Below are 10000 nucleotides of genomic sequence, written 5' to 3'. Positions count from 1 at the left end.
CTTGAAAATTTAACTTTCACTTTAAAAATTCAATGTTGAAGCGACAATCAATATCAAGCAAGAAAGGACGACTTACCTCCAACCCGATATCTTCGTAGGGCTCTTTGAATCCACTTGTTAAGAAAAGTTTACAAATGTTAATTTTTAGGTTTATATATATATCACCTCTTGAACCTGAATATATACCGAGCTCTATATTCTATGAATTGTTATTGATATATATTTATTTTGGCCGCCTGATAAGAAAAGTCTGTTTACAAACTAAGACATATTGTCTTCATTCTCCTCTGAACCTGTATGTTTGACAAAGGGGTTATATATATGGTAAACGAGAGGCTAAGGGTAGCCTACACTTTGTTCGAGTTATATATTAAATAAAAATTACACGAGGGGCACTTTAGATGGTTTGCAAGAGAAAGAAAAAGAAAAGACAAAGGTGGCAAATAACACAAGGTGCAACTTCGATCCGACAAACAGTCAACAAGAGAGCAGCGAGTAAGCAATTTACGACCTGTTGGCTCAGTTTTTTTGAGCATCGGACTACTGTGGGGGAGGTCGCGGGTTCACACCCAGGCCGAACCAACAAATAACTAAGCAGAAAGTGCTACTTTTGTATGTTAAGACTTTCAAGTCTTCTCGAATGGGGACTATAAGCCGTAGGCCCCGCCTCACAAACCTTTGTTGACTATGCAAGTATTCTTCTTAAACATATAACTGTGAGCTAATCTCCTAACCTCTGATCCCCCATGCAAGTTATTCTTTTAACTCCCTCTCCCACCCACTTCCACTTTTATCAAAGGGGATCGGTTGTCGCGCATTCCTCACGCTGATGTGGCCAATTACCCTGCTACTTCGTCACGCAAAGCCTCTTTTTGCCAGCCTCTGGTAACTGGTGTTCCCTCAAAGAGGAAATGCATTTGGTCCAAAAAACGTGAAGCTGGAAAATGAAAGACTAAAGAAGAATTATTCAGCAATGTAACTTTCAATTTGAAGACTGAAAAAAAACCCGGCCAATAGGTCTTTTGCAACTAACGATCACATGGTACAAAATCCGCCATGCTGGAGGGCAAGCTCATCATTATGCCCTCACTGGGACATTAAAACAAAGAGACCTGAACCAGTCAAGCTTGACTTGCCTTTGTTTTAATGTCCCAGTGGGCAATAATAATGAGCTTGCCCTCCAGCATGGCGGATTTTGTACCATGTGATCGTTAGTTGCAAAAGGCCTATTACGTGCGCATTTCGTGCGCTTTTTAAAAGCGTAAAGCAGAATTTTTGCCTTGGCAAAAACATTCATTTTTGATGTGAATGAATGAATGAATGGATGAATGAATGAATGAATGAATGAATGAATGAATGAATGAATGAAAAATAATTTTTATAAGGAAGAGTTTGATTTGTTTTCGCAAGAGCCGCATTTTACTGATCGTTTAGTAGGAAGTGAGGGTTTGTTAGAGAAGAGGAGGACTGGGTACCTCGCAGACATTCTCTGAGGCCGGGGGGGGGGGGGGGGGGGGGAAGGGGGGAGGAAGAGTGGGGGTTGGTTCCAGGAAAAGATACAGAGATCAAAAAACGAATATGCGAAGGTTCTTAATTGCTTACCTTTTCGCGTTCAGGTCTGTCCTTTGAGACTGAATGTGTGAAGGGGAGATCTGATTAAAGAGAGCCTGTCATTCAAAATGGGACACACTGATGAGGCTTGAAACTCAACAAATGACATTTATTATGCTTGTGGGTGATCAAAGTTGAATGTTTTAATGGCCCAATTTATACCAGAGACGAATAACTCGTCTAAGACGGATATTTTGTCTGCAATTCGTCTAGATATAAATACGGTGTTTAGACGAATTATAGATCAAAATACGTCTTACGATTGATTTGCCTGTAAGAACCAGATGAAGACGAAGTTTTCAATTCTAAAACGGGAAGTACTGAAATGAACTTTTTAATGAAAAGAACAACTGAGCTACGTAGCCTACGTATGTTAACTTAATTCTTAAATTATCGATAAAACTCTTGCCAAAGAACAAAGAAAGATAAAAGAACTTGGTAACACAACTGACTTGGGAGAATTTTTTCAAATTCAAATACTTAATATACCGCGGAGAGAATCTTCACTTGGGCCCCAGAAGGTTTTCAGTCCACACATCTCACGAAATTTTACATCGCTGGTCGAGAACGAACACGTGACAACAGTCGACCCTTCGTTTCTGACCCCCAACCCGAGGGACGGGCAGCAGGACGGGTCCTCTCGCCTCCCGTCCTCGGGTTGGCCGTGAGTGAAGAAGGGCGGCTGTATAGGTAGACTAAAGACTCTCCAACACTGAAAGTGAGCGCTCCGGTGTGATAAAAACTAAAACACAGGTCACATTCCACAGGTGAGTGTACATGTCACTGTGCTGCAGATAAATAAACAACACCAAAAGTGTCTCCTAGCGCTAATCACTCAACAAAAATGTTGTTTCAGGTCTCGGGGAAACTTTTGGCTTAGTTGTTGACTATTGGAGCAGCGACTTCTAGTCTTGACCCGTAGAATGTGACCTGTATTTAACATACCCGCCTTCATTGCAGCTGCCACACGAGTCAAGAGCGTCACATACAACTGCTAAAACAACCAGATCAATCATCTATGAGCCCTATTGCACAATTTTATAATTTGTAACACAATCTGACATGGTGAAAGCATAGAACAACAGTAACGATGCTCGCGTTAGGGAATTACAATTGTGAGGCGCCAAAATCAACCAAAACGTAAAGGTAAATAAAATCACTTCATTACCGTTACGTATATCAAACACCATTATGTCCTTTTATTTATCCAGATATCGTTATTCCAGGGCCCGATTGTTCGGAAGCCGATTAACTTAATCCGGGATTAGCTACAACATTTGTTTCATGTTTTCAACTTTTTGGTGAAAGTTTCTTTTGCTTATTTTTGTTTTTCAAGATTGACTTCTTCTAATGTAAAGTTTTGCCGAATGTCAGCGTTGAACAGCCTGTGGGAGTAGAGAAATAAACTCCTTGGTTATTTTTTAATCTAGGATTATCGCTAATCGGCTTTCGAACAACCGGGCCCTGTGAGGTTTAAGGTGCACAGTAAGCGTACGTGAAAAGCCAACGTAGCTTTAAGTGGAATCGAAGCCTGATGTAGATCACCGAGCAACGTGAAAAAAAGGCGAATTGTTTTTGACTGTTATGCTTGTTAATTTGCGGCTGCTTCGTACGGGACAGCTACAATTTTGAAAATAATGAAACACGAATTCTGTTCTTCTTCTGGCTCTCCTCACTAGACGCCATCTTTCTTTCGGCATTAATTAATTAAACCAATCACAGTTCCTGTGAGAAAAGGGCCAATCAGCGGTCTTTTTAGTTCACTGTGTGCCAGGGTCTTCTCCCGACCCGCCGCCATATTGAAAGCCGAGAAGACCCTGGGAACGAGGTTGATTGGAACTTATCAACTGTGAGCATGCGCTAGTTACCATGCGACGAACAGTTGCAGGTATAGCTTGATCCAAAAAATAGGCACGCATTGCGTACATTTGAGAAGTGCAGTAGGCTGGTATTGTATAGTACATGTAATTATTTTTGCAAAAATAATTTTTTTTTACTGTTTCTCGTGACTCACAAAGCCACAAAGCACTCTAGGAAAGAATGCCACCAATGTTAACGCCATTGTTGCGGTTGACCATTGCTCTTGCAAAGTAAAAGAAAGCGACAAATGGGCCGCAAACAGAATAACTGTACAATGGACATCAATTGTTGAAATTCAAGAAAATCCTACATTAGTTTCGTAATTCATGCACGCGCTGCAGGCCTATAATCTTACATTCATTCACTCAGACAGCCCCGATGAAAATATTGGTCCTTATTTTTGAGATCATCGCCCTGTAATGAAACAAACCCAAACAAAACAGACTTGCATAGACATTCAAAATGGTGACGCTCTATATCACTTCGCTCCTATTCCTTTTTCTCAGATGAGAGAAAAAATCAATCAAAATTGGACAAAATCAGTTTAAGACTATTTACATACAGGCATTTACTTGTGAGGAGAGCGTTTTACGTGGAGATATAAGCGCAAGCATGAAGAACAAGCTTTACGAAGTTGAGTTCAACAAAATGTTCACTGTTAATCCAAACCCGATCTCCACGGGATCCCGCAGAATGACCCGATCGGAATCGAGTCAAAACGCAAAAATTCACCACAGCACTTCTATTTTCCGTCTATAACCCACACTTTGAATATACGTTTGTTTCAATAAATCTTAAGTGCAGCATCGCAACACAAAGTTCCAATTTGTATCAAGTTCATAACTCGGGAAAGTCAAAACTCTCGAAAGTTTCAACACAATCTGCCAACATCTGTCTTTAAGTAAAGAACACGATAATCTTAGCAATACAGTTTGATGGGCTCCAAACCTTCCAGTCTCCTCTTCACCATAAAATACTTAAAACTAGCCAGTTTTTATAAAAAGAGGTGAATAATAACCAGAGAGGTTGTGATGGGAAGTACCTTTGGCTTTCAGTACAAAAAGTTGCATGCAAGCATTGGGTGATATTCCTCCATGCACAAATTTCTGTGAAATGGCAGTGATCTCTCACTTCCTTTCTTTTTCATTATCCACAAAAAAGTCACCAAATATAAAATATATGTTGTGTCTTTTAGAGTCATCTTTGGTAAAAATTATCTATACTGGCTACCTATTATATTTGTGATAAATGCCTTCAGCCAACTTCTGAGCGCTTTCAACAAAATACTTGTAATGCTACACCAATATTGCTTTTCTTTTCTTGGAGAAAAAAAAATTGGTTTCATTTCAAAAGTAACACTTTTATCAACGCATTTGACATAGAGACCAAAAGCCTGGTAGTTCGTACTTTTCATAAATTTCATTGCAGCTGATTTGAGGGTTCCACTGCCACGTTGAAATATTCCTAATCAACATTACTACATCAAACACGGAACCATATGTTATCTTCCGTGGTCGTTAAATGAGATCAATAATAACAGAAGCACATCAGCTTCTGATAATAACCAAGGAATTGGACGAGAACGCATGCAAGCTAAAAATTTCTAAATTTCTAACCTTCGAATCCCATGTTTTCAAGGTAGCTTGCTTGCTTACCTGGGGAACTATTGAGTATTTTTCTGGAGAGACTGAAAAATTTTTGTCTACAAAGATTTTTGCGCTTCTGCAAACAAATTCAAGTTTACTTTTTTCATCGCCATCATCTCTGGCACTATAAGTAGGAAATGCGAAAGTCCTCTTCAGTCGGTATAATGGAGCAAAGTTGTATTTTTAAGGTTCACGATTTAGCTTAAATTGTTTTAAAGCACTTCCCGCCGCTTTATATCTTGTTAGACTTCCTGAAGAGGTCTGCGCGATCCGGCTAAACCGGTAATTGACAGATCCGTTGCTTTAAGCTGCACTCTGGTTCTTCTTCGTAATTTTTTAAAAAAAATTGTAATTAAATTTCAGAATAAAAACTAGCGGTCAAAAACGACCTTTCGATCTCCCTGAGATCATTTTCAAGTTGTAGAAAAAGCGAATAAAATATACAAATATAGGTAGAAAATAGGGCGTGAGAATGTCAAACGATAAAATATGTAAATACAAGCGCTGAAATTGTAAGTGATAAATTAATAAAATACTATAGAAAACTATATAAATAACATTACCTGGATTGACTTTGACTGTTTGTTCAAAGTTAGCTTAAGCTCCTTTATATAGAGCATTTCGTGGATCAGGCAGTCGAATTTACTTTGGCACTTTCTTAAGATCTTAAAATCACGATATATGTCACTTGGGACTGTTCCATGTAGGCTACGAACCCAGACGTATTTCCGGCGGAGAGAAACGACCGCCAGAAATACGTCTGCGTTCGCAGGCTATGTTCTATGTTGCTCTTTAATGTGATTTCCGATTGAAGACGATCCTTTGTCTTTCTCAATGCGCTGATAGAGGTGCCGGCACGTATACCCGACACAGTTTGCATCACACAAACCACATGCACTTGTAGTAGTAAACAACGCGTTGCTGGTTAATAATCGGCGGCTTCTTTTCCTTTGGTTGATCTCGTGCCCGATCGTACGACTTGCATACACGGGGAAATATCAATTCCAATTTTGCGGCCAAGTTCCCCAAGTTGTCTTCGCGCGGAATTGGCCCGCGATCTCTGATCCTTGAATGGTAACACTATTCTGACAGGCGCTTCATTTACGTTGCACGCTCGTGTGGAAATTGGATTGCCAGAAACTTTCTTGGGGACAAAATTACTGATGGCCAATTGGAGCAGTTAAAAGGCAAGGAAACGAAATCATAATCAATTCAAATACTCAAAACTTTGCTTGCTTGTAGCACAGCATTTGGAACGAGGTCAATGCCTTAGTCAGTCACTCCACAATGGAGTTCGTAAAAATGAATAAATGGGGAAGTGCTTCTTGAAGAATTCGTAAAGTTTCTCCTGACAATTTACAGTCCCGGCAACCAAAGTACTTGATTTCACCAAGTTTCATTAAGAATGAGGTGAGGGTTTTTTGCAAGTGATCCAATACGTTACCGCTCAAGGTCAGGTTACACAGGTTTGGTATATCACTAACGGACGTTTCCAAATCTTGCAGGTCATTTTCATCCAAATCCAACCATTCAAGGTTTAGTATTGTCAAATGCGGAAAAAAGAAAAGCTTTCTGGTAAATGGATTGAGACTCCCACTAACACTGACACGGCTGAACGTCAACGATTTCAACGGCATTTCTTTGTCTATTCTGCCAAAAAGGGCCAACATGTCTTCAACATTTAAACTGGTATCACCTGTGCCAAGTAAAAAGAAATGTTGTAAGGATGACAACCTCGGGAGGGAAAGATCGAGCGCTGCGGCAACTGCTGGAGTCAGGTGGATTTCAACTAGATCCAGGTAAACGAGGCTCTTGTGCGTGATACTGGAAACCAACCTCACGATTGCTCTCTCAGCACAGCACCTATCAAAGGAAATACAAAGTTCTGTGATGTTTTCAAAACTTGGCAAAAATTCAGCGAGTTCTTCAGTTCCTTTTGACATCAGTTTTAAATCGCACTTGCTAGGGTTTGGGACCCGTTGCAAAAATTCGCAACCACTGCCTTCCGCACATCGAACGTCGATACTCATCAAATGGGTGCAATTTTTGATTACAGCACCAACATCTTTCATTGCATTGCTTTCCATTCCAAAACAACGAAACGTACTTAAGAACTTAAGAGACGTCTTTTGTGGAACCAAGCTTACCGACTGACACGGTAAAGCAGCAGCCTGTGCACTCTCAGTGAATAGTCTGGCATGGGCAGCACAAGCCAGGACTAAGTCTCTGAAATAAACACTGACATCACCGTCGTGGATATGAAGGACTGATGAAAAACTACAATACATTTGCCATTCAACGTCGAGGAATTTTCTCAAAAATACTCCCAGGCGAACACTTTCAGAATTCTCAGTTATCTTCATTGGGGCATCGAGGCAGTTTACTGTTTTTACCACCTTGTGAAGAGTCGCAACGCTATTTTTCTGCCAAAACACTTTAAAAGGATCAAAAATAAAAGTCCAGGAATTCACACCGGAAAACAATAACGCAAGGTAAGAGGGTGGTTCTGTGAGAACTGTTATCCCGCCAAAGCAATCAATGCAAACTTTTGCAAGCTTTCTTTTTGAATGTACCTCTTCAAAGCAATCAAAAACCAAATGACTGAAGTGCCAGTGTCTCCAAACAACGTCATCTAGAGGCTTGTATTTGTGGTCTTCATCTGGTATCGCTTCTGATATATCAAGTGAAGGATCGTTTATTCTCACTGACTTCAAATGGTCAAACACTTTCCTTGCTCCTTCATCACTAAGTCCACAGACAAAGAGAAGAACGTTCTTGAATTCGCGTCAGCTTTTCAAGGTTTGAGTGTGCTCTTCAATCAAACCGAGATTTCCATCAGGTATACATTTGTGAGTCACGTACCATGCTGCTAAGACTTCTTGTATGCTGTTATGAATGAAATGACTCCAGAAGAAAGTTTACCACACGGGAAGACGGGGTCAGCGTCTAAAAGACATTCTAAAGCCAGCTTACCGCTTTGATTGAGGCTCTCTGAATTATCCTTTCCTGGGTTGTAGTTTAAAACTTGCTGGACAATCTTTGAATATAAGCTCGTTTTGGCTTTCGAGAAGCCTTCTGACTGTTCCTTCTTCCATAGCGTGCAAAAGAACAGCAAAAGTAAGGGAACTTTTGCAAGATCTAACAGCCCGTTTTCTACCAAATGAAGATACAAATCTCTGGCATCTCTTTCGTCACCAAGCTGTCGAGTTATATACGTCAGTTTGTCCTCCTCACTGAATCCTGTTATTTCTGCAAGCAGGTCTTGGAATTCTTGGAGTTCATCAGCTTTGGAAATTCGACTTGTTATCAACACACAGCAGTCTCTCAATTCTTTTCCACTGAATATGTCAAAGATTTGAGATTCTTGTCCACTGTGATACTCATCATAGCCATCCAGCAACAGAAGAACTTCATCTTGATGATTGGTGATGTAATTCAGAAGACCTTCTACTAACCATTTGTCTTCACGGGCAAAAAGTCTTGAGTTATAAATGACATCTTTAAAGCTTTGACATTTGGACACTTCCTTGAGGTCAACGAAAATAACAAGCTTGAACTTTCTTAGGACAGCTGTTTGTTCATCGTTTGCTGGTGTGCTTGATTTCCTGAGAACAGCTGTTTGTTCATCTTCTGTGCTTGAGTTATTCTCGTCCTCAAAGCCCAGTGTTTCTCTCCACCGACGGAACCTTCGCGAGAGAAACTGAAAGCAACTGCTTGTACCCAGGGTCTGGAGATTAGGAGGCCCAGGCGACACTGGTGACGAGAATGTCGGTGCCTCATCAAGTCGGGCCCAATCTACTGCCAACTTCTTCGCAAAAGTGCTTTTACCAATTCCTGTCTCTCCTTGCACAAGAATCCTCTTTGGTTGATTGCCTTTCCCGTTTGGGGTGAAGAGGTTACTGTAGTGGCCAAGTTCGGATTGTTCTGACCCAGCTAATGTGGCTTTCCTTTTTACTACGGACAGTCGGGTGTAGACCTGATCAATGTCTACGCGAGACGATCTGGACCAAGCAGATATCGGCACTTTGGCTGTTTTCTTATAGTGCGCTTGAAGCTTTGCTCCGCAGATCTCAACGCTGAAGCAAGGATCTGATAAAAGGAAAGGGACGAAAACAATAGACACAAGAAAAAATTATCATTTGAGCCCCTTAGGAAGGTATTCGTGACTCAGTCAGAGCTGGTTAGTGGGCATGACATTACCCGTCAGAAAACAGCCTTGTGTAAGTTAAGTTGCAATGAAACAATGATGATGAAAAAACGTTTACAAGTGCAATCAAGGGGATAAATCTGACTTCTTAAAATAGTGACATCGAGGAGTGCATATGAGAAGTATTGAGAGCTTTTGTTGTGTTTATACTTGAATAATGAAGAATGTTATGACTCAGCAACACATGACCATCCTTGGAGAGTCACCCTTCTTTGGCATTTTACATGCCTTAAAAAGAACGACCTTGACCGCGTTCGGGAGGTGGTCCTTAAGAGGACCCAAGGTCCTCCTACCCGAAAAAAGTCTTTATAATGTATACTCCTAATGATGGTGAAACAAACTTAAATAAAATAGTTGCTTCCCTTCGTGTAACTACTAATCTACATGCTTGACAAGAGCAAAGACTTCCTAAACATGTCAATCAATTTACCAATTCACTACCTCTTTACATTTGAAAATTTTTCTTTTTGCAGGGCATAGAGCTGCAGGGACTTCCCTTACCTGTCTTACCTTGCATATGATGACTGTGTGTGCTTGTACTTGCACCTGCTGAAGTGTCATCAGCCTGTGTAGGATCTGTCTGTTTCTTTGCCTGGAATGGTTCCTTGGCACATTCCTTAAGTATCTCCCAGAACGACCTTTCATCTTGCTTTTTGGCCATTTCCAAATTTCATTA

At 40.6% G+C, this 10000-nt stretch overlaps 1 pseudogene; it reads right to left on the bottom strand.

The window, feature by feature from the left end:
- Window positions 1-1717: 1717 nt before the first annotated feature.
- The window catches only part of LOC138029997 (NLR family CARD domain-containing protein 4-like), a 9900-nt pseudogene continuing 1617 nt past the window's right edge, over window positions 1718-10000 (bottom strand).

Source organism: Montipora capricornis, chromosome 13 (genome assembly GCF_036669925.1).
Source record: "Montipora capricornis isolate CH-2021 chromosome 13, ASM3666992v2, whole genome shotgun sequence".
Classification (NCBI taxonomy): Eukaryota; Metazoa; Cnidaria; class Anthozoa; order Scleractinia; family Acroporidae; genus Montipora; species Montipora capricornis.
This window is presented reverse-complemented; position numbering and strand designations above follow the sequence as displayed.